This window comes from Saprolegnia parasitica (assembly GCF_000151545.1).
Source record: "Saprolegnia parasitica CBS 223.65 unplaced genomic scaffold supercont2.560, whole genome shotgun sequence".
Lineage (NCBI taxonomy): Eukaryota > Oomycota > Saprolegniomycetes > Saprolegniales > Saprolegniaceae > Saprolegnia > Saprolegnia parasitica.
In genome coordinates, this window is record NW_012156954.1 from 1 (window position 1) to 5,297 (window position 5,297).

At 61.0% G+C, this 5,297-nt stretch overlaps 1 pseudogene across 1 annotated transcript; it reads left to right on the top strand.

Annotated features, from left to right (window-relative positions):
• Positions 1 to 62: 62 nt before the first annotated feature.
• Positions 63 to 5,226, top strand: SPRG_17422 (hypothetical protein; annotated as a pseudogene; the record flags this gene model as incomplete). The annotated part of the gene is made up of 11 exons: positions 63 to 428; positions 478 to 896; positions 941 to 1,253; positions 1,330 to 1,461; positions 1,505 to 1,999; positions 2,050 to 2,271; positions 2,317 to 2,722; positions 2,770 to 4,361; positions 4,409 to 4,594; positions 4,638 to 4,994; positions 5,040 to 5,226.
• Between the last annotated feature and the right edge of the window lie 71 nt (positions 5,227 to 5,297).

The window sequence follows — 5,297 nt, forward strand, 5'->3', positions numbered from 1 at the left end:
AGGCGCGTACGACCTCAAGCTCGGTGCTGCACCGTCGGGCCCGGCCGGCACTGGTAGGTTGCATGCGTCGGCTCGGTATCAAACGTCGTGTAGGCAAGACCGAGACGTCGAAAGACCTCGCGAAAGCACTCGCGATCCAGTGCATTGTCTTCAACTGCTCGGACCAGATCGACTACAAGACGATGGCCAAGCTCTTTTGTGGCCTTGCCCAGTGCGGGTGCTGGTCCTGCCTCGACGAGTTCAACCGCATCGACATTGAGGTGCTCTCGGTTATCGCACAGCAGCTCACGCTCTTACGCCGCGGTCGCTTGGCCGGCGCCGCCGACGTCTCATTCGAAGGCCGCGTGATCACTTTGCGGGACCATCACGTCATTGTAACGATGAACCCTGGCTATGCCGGTCGTACCGAGTTGCCCGATAATCTCAAAGTACGTACGCGTGGCTTGTCAATGTCCGTCTTATAGGTCGTGTCGGTAGATTTGCTTTCGGCCAGTCTCGATGATGGTGCCCGACTACGCGCTCATCGCTGAGATCATGCTCGTCGGCGAAGGCTTTGACGACGCGAGAGGCCTCTCGCACAAGATCACCAAGCTCTACAAGCTCTGTAGCGAGCAGCTGAGCCAACAGCCGCATTACGACTTTGGCATGCGCGCGGTCAAGACTGTGCTTCTCATGGCGGGCAGTTTCAAGCGGCAATCATCCACCACAGCCTCCAGCAGCTGCGAGGATACCGTGATCCTAAGGGCGCTGCGCGACGCCAACACGCCCAAGTTTACCACCAACGACCTCCGGCTCTTTGGTGCGATATTGCGCGACCTCTTTCCACTCATGCACGTGCCCGAGTCCGTTTCGACGGCGCTGGAGGACGCGATTGTGACGCAGACGCGGCTGCTCGGGTACATTGAGCTGTCCTGTGGGTGCAATCTGACAGCACGCATAGGCTCCAGGAAGTGGCCGCTCTCACGCGAAAGGCGGTCGAGCTCTTCGACATGCTGCAAGTGCGCGTCGGTATCGCGCTCACGGGGGAGACCGGCAGTGGCAAGACGACGAGCTACGATCTGCTGCGCCGGTCCATGGGCGACCTCCGCGACAACGCCGACAGCAGCGACAAGCGCTACCAGCGCGTCGTGCTCACGGTGATGAACCCCAAGTGCGTGAGCTTGGGCGAGCTCTACGGCAGCTTCCACCCTATCACGCGCGAATGGAAGGATGGCCTTGCCTCGGCGCTGCTGCGTGGTATCATTGCGGATGCCGTGGTACAAAATGCACTTTGATCGTAGCAAGCTTGCAAGATACATGCTACGCTAGGACGCCAAGACGGGTGTCGAGAAGGCGTCTTTACCGTGGCTCGTCTTTGACGGGCCCATCGATGCATCCTGGATCGAGAACCTCAACACCGTCCTCGACGACAACATGACGCTGTGCTTGGCGAGTGGCGAGCGCATCCGGCTCCTTCCTCATGTAGCAGCGCACGCGATGGCCGAGAGGACTGATACGTCGATAGATTCGCCTGCTTTTTGAAGTGGGTGACCTCGCGTCGGCGTCGCCAGCCAGCGTCTCGCGCCTCGGCGTCGTGTACTTTGCGCCCATGACGCTCGGGTGGCGGCCGTTCGTTGAGTCGTGGCTCAACGAAACCCTCGGGTCCGACGTCGACCCCAAGTACGTGTCGCACAAGCTCCGAAGTCGCGTGAGCAAGGCGCTCGAGGTGTTCTTCGAGGCGCTGACGTCGGTGCATCAGCGCCAGGTGTTGCCCACATCGCACTTGAGCTGCGTCGTGCACGCGTGCGAAATGATAGCGCTGCTCCTCGAGAAGCAGAGCCGGTGGTTTCCCACAGCGACCGCCGAGAAGCAAGCCAAGTGCATGGATCTCCTCGTCGTCTTTGCAGTACAGTGGGCGTTCGGTGCCAACGTGCACGAAGACGATGCGCCGGCCTTCAACGACCAGCTGCTGGGCATCCTCAGCCAACATCGAAGTCAGTTTCACGACAGCCTCCTGCACGTGCGTCGTCTCTCTTGTTCGAGACTCGATGACGATCTGGAACATCGTAGGTGGTCGGCAAGAGCAGTGGTGGGCCCATGAGCTGCAACGGCACCGGCGCTCTGCGCACAGCGGCCGTTCTCTCGGAGTTTTGTATCGACTTTGCGGATCTTGGGTGGAGCCATTGGGAGAACCACGTGCCGCCCTTCAAGTACGCGATGCACGCGCCGATTTTCAACCTGCTCGTGCCGACAGTCGACGTCACCAAGACGTCCTACCTCCTCTCGCTCCTGGTGCGCAAGCTTCTGTTTTGAAATTGCAGCCTCAATTGTGTGTAGATTGGCGGTATGAAGCCTATGCTACTGGCGGGCGAGACGGGCGGTGGTAAGACCGTCATTGCGCACGCGGTCATCGACGCCCTCGCCACGCACGGCGACGACGCGGGCATCGGCGTCGTTCCCCTCTACATGCACTTTTCGGCGCAGACGTCGAGCGCGGTGACCCAAGCCACGATCGAAGCCAAGCTTGTCAAGAAGCGCAAAACGCTCCTCGGTGCACCCGTCGGTCACAAGATCGTGCTCTTTGTCGACGACATCAACCTTCCAGCGGCGGACGCGCACGGGTCGCAGCCGAGCCTCGAACTTCTTCGCCAGCTCCTGACGCACAACGGCGTCTACGACCGCGACAAGTACTTTTGGAAGGAGATTGCCGACACGGTGCTCGTCGCCGCCGGTGGCCCGCCCGGTACGATCCCAGTGCGCGTCGCCTGCGAACGATGTATGTTTGCGTAGGCGGTGGACGTCAGGCCATGTCGCCGCGGCTGCTGCGGCACTTTACGATTGTGGCGCTACCCGTGGGTCGCGACGCTGCGATGCGAACGATTTTTCACTCGATTGTGCTGGGACACGCCACGTCTCTCGCGTTTCCTCCGCCGCCGCGCGACACAGTGCTCCAGACCGTCGACGCGACGCTCAGGCTGTACGCGTCCGTAACGGAGGCGCTGCGGCCGACGCCAGCCAAGTGCCATTACGTGTTCAACCTCCGCGACGTGGCCAAGGTGTTTGCCGGCATCCTCCACACGCGGTCGGCGTGGACGACCGAGAGTATCGTCAAGCTCTGGCTACACGAAAGCTTGCGGGTCTTCTACGACCGGCTCGTGAACGTCACGGACCGGGTCTGGCTCACGACGACGCTCATTTCGCTCCTCAACAAGTGCTTTCGCGTCAATTGGACCCACGACCAAATCTTTGGCTCCGACGATGTGATTCCCGTGCTCTTTGGCTGCTACGGGTCGGGTACAATCAAGGGCTACGAAGAGATCACCGACATGAGCTCCCTCGAAGCACTCTTGTCGTCGTACGTGGCCGATTACAACACATTTCGGACGCCAACGCTGCAGCTCGTCTTCTTCCGCGACACCATTCTCCACGTCTCATCCCTCGCGCGCGTCCTCCTCCAGCCGCGCGGCCACGCGATGCTCGTTGGCGTCGGTGGCTCTGGGAAACGGTCGCTCGCGCGTCTCGCAGCCTCGATGATGGACATGGCATGTGTCGAGATTGCAATGGGCCGTTCGTACGGTCGCACCGAGTTTCGGGACGACCTCAAGAAGCTCTTGGTCGCGGCCGGCGCCAAAGGCAAAGAGACGGTTCTCCTTTTGCACGAGTCGCACCTGCAGTGTGACGAGTTTGTCGAGGACGTCAACTCGCTCTTGAATGCTGGCGAAATTCCACACTTGTTTACGCACGAAGAAGCCGACGCGATCCAAGCCGACATGAAGTCGGCGGTCGCGGACGCCGGCCTCGAAGATACTCGGGCCAACGCCGAGAGCCTCTTTCTGCAGCGCGTCCGGAGCCTTCTGCACGTTGTCATGTGCTTCTCGCCCGTCGGCCACGGGCTCCGCCTCCGGTGCCGGCAGTTTCCGTCGCTTCTCAACTGCACAACCATCGACTGGTACGACGCGTGGCCATCGTCTGCCCTCGTGGTTGTCGCCGAGAGCTACCTTGGCGACGTCGAGCTCGCATCCGAGGCGGCGCGGACCGGCCTCGTCGCGATGTTTGCGCACGTGCACGAGACGCTAAAGGAGGCCGCCGCCCAGTTTCTCGCAACGTGTCAGCGCCACGTGTACGTCACTCCCAAGGCGTACCTGGACGCGATCCGCCTCTACCTGCGCATGCTTGCGGAGAAGCGGTGGCAGGCCAAAGAGGCCTACGACCGTCTCTCGGCCGGTGTCGTCAAGCTCGAAGATACGAACGAGCTTGTCGCGCGCCTCCAAGTCGAGCTCACCAATCTCCAGCCCATTCTCGCCGCCAAGGCCCTCGAAGCTGAGGCGCTTCTGAAGCAAGTCGCGATTGACCAGGCGGAGGCCGCTATCGTCGAGCAACGGGTACTGTTTCGTCCGCAACGAAAAGTGACGCAAATGTGCATACCTAGGTGAGCCACGACGAGTCGATAGTCAAAGCGCAGGCCGCCGACGTCGCCGAGTGCCAGGCCGACGCTCTGCGGGATCTCGAAACCGCGATGCCAGCGCTCAACGCTGCTGTCCAGGCGCTCGACTCGCTCGACAAGAAGGACATTACCGAAGTCAAGAGCTTCACCAAGCCACCGCAAGCAGTCCAGGTGCGTGCTGCTTTCTGCACCAGAGGCTGGAGAAGCATTTTAGGTCGTCATGGAGGCCGTGTGCATCATGCTGGGCGAGAAACCGGATTGGGACACGAGCAAGCGTGTGCTCTCCAAGCCGTCGTTCATGGCCGAGCTCAAGGACTTTGACAAGGACAACATTCCGCCCAAGACGCTCCTCCGCGTCAAAAAGTACATTGAGAACCCCGAGTTTGCGGTCGACGAGGTCAAAAAAGTGTCGCGCGCCGCCATGTCGCTCTGCATGTGGATCCACGCCATGGACATGTACGCGCGCGTGAGCAAGGAGGTCGCGCCCAAGAAGGAGCGGCTTGCCGTCATGAACGCGACGCTGGCCGACGCCAACGCCAAACTTAACGCCAAGCAGACCGAGCTCGCTCAGGTACCTTTCATCTTGTAAAGTCTATAGTCTTCAGAAGCAATCTAGGTCATGGCGCGCGTGCGTGGCCTCCAGGCGCAGTGCGACGGCGTCGTCGCCGAGAAGAAGCGCCTCGCGGACGAAGCTGAGCTCACTCGCGCACGTCTCTCCCGGGCCGAGAAGCTCACGGTCGGGCTTGCCGATGAGCTCGTGCGCTGGAAGCGAGCCTCGAGGTACATCCGAACTGAAATGATAGGTCCAATGAAGCCTGCAGGTCATGGCCGCCGACGAAGTGAATTTGGTACGGTGACGTCTTCTTGTCGGCAG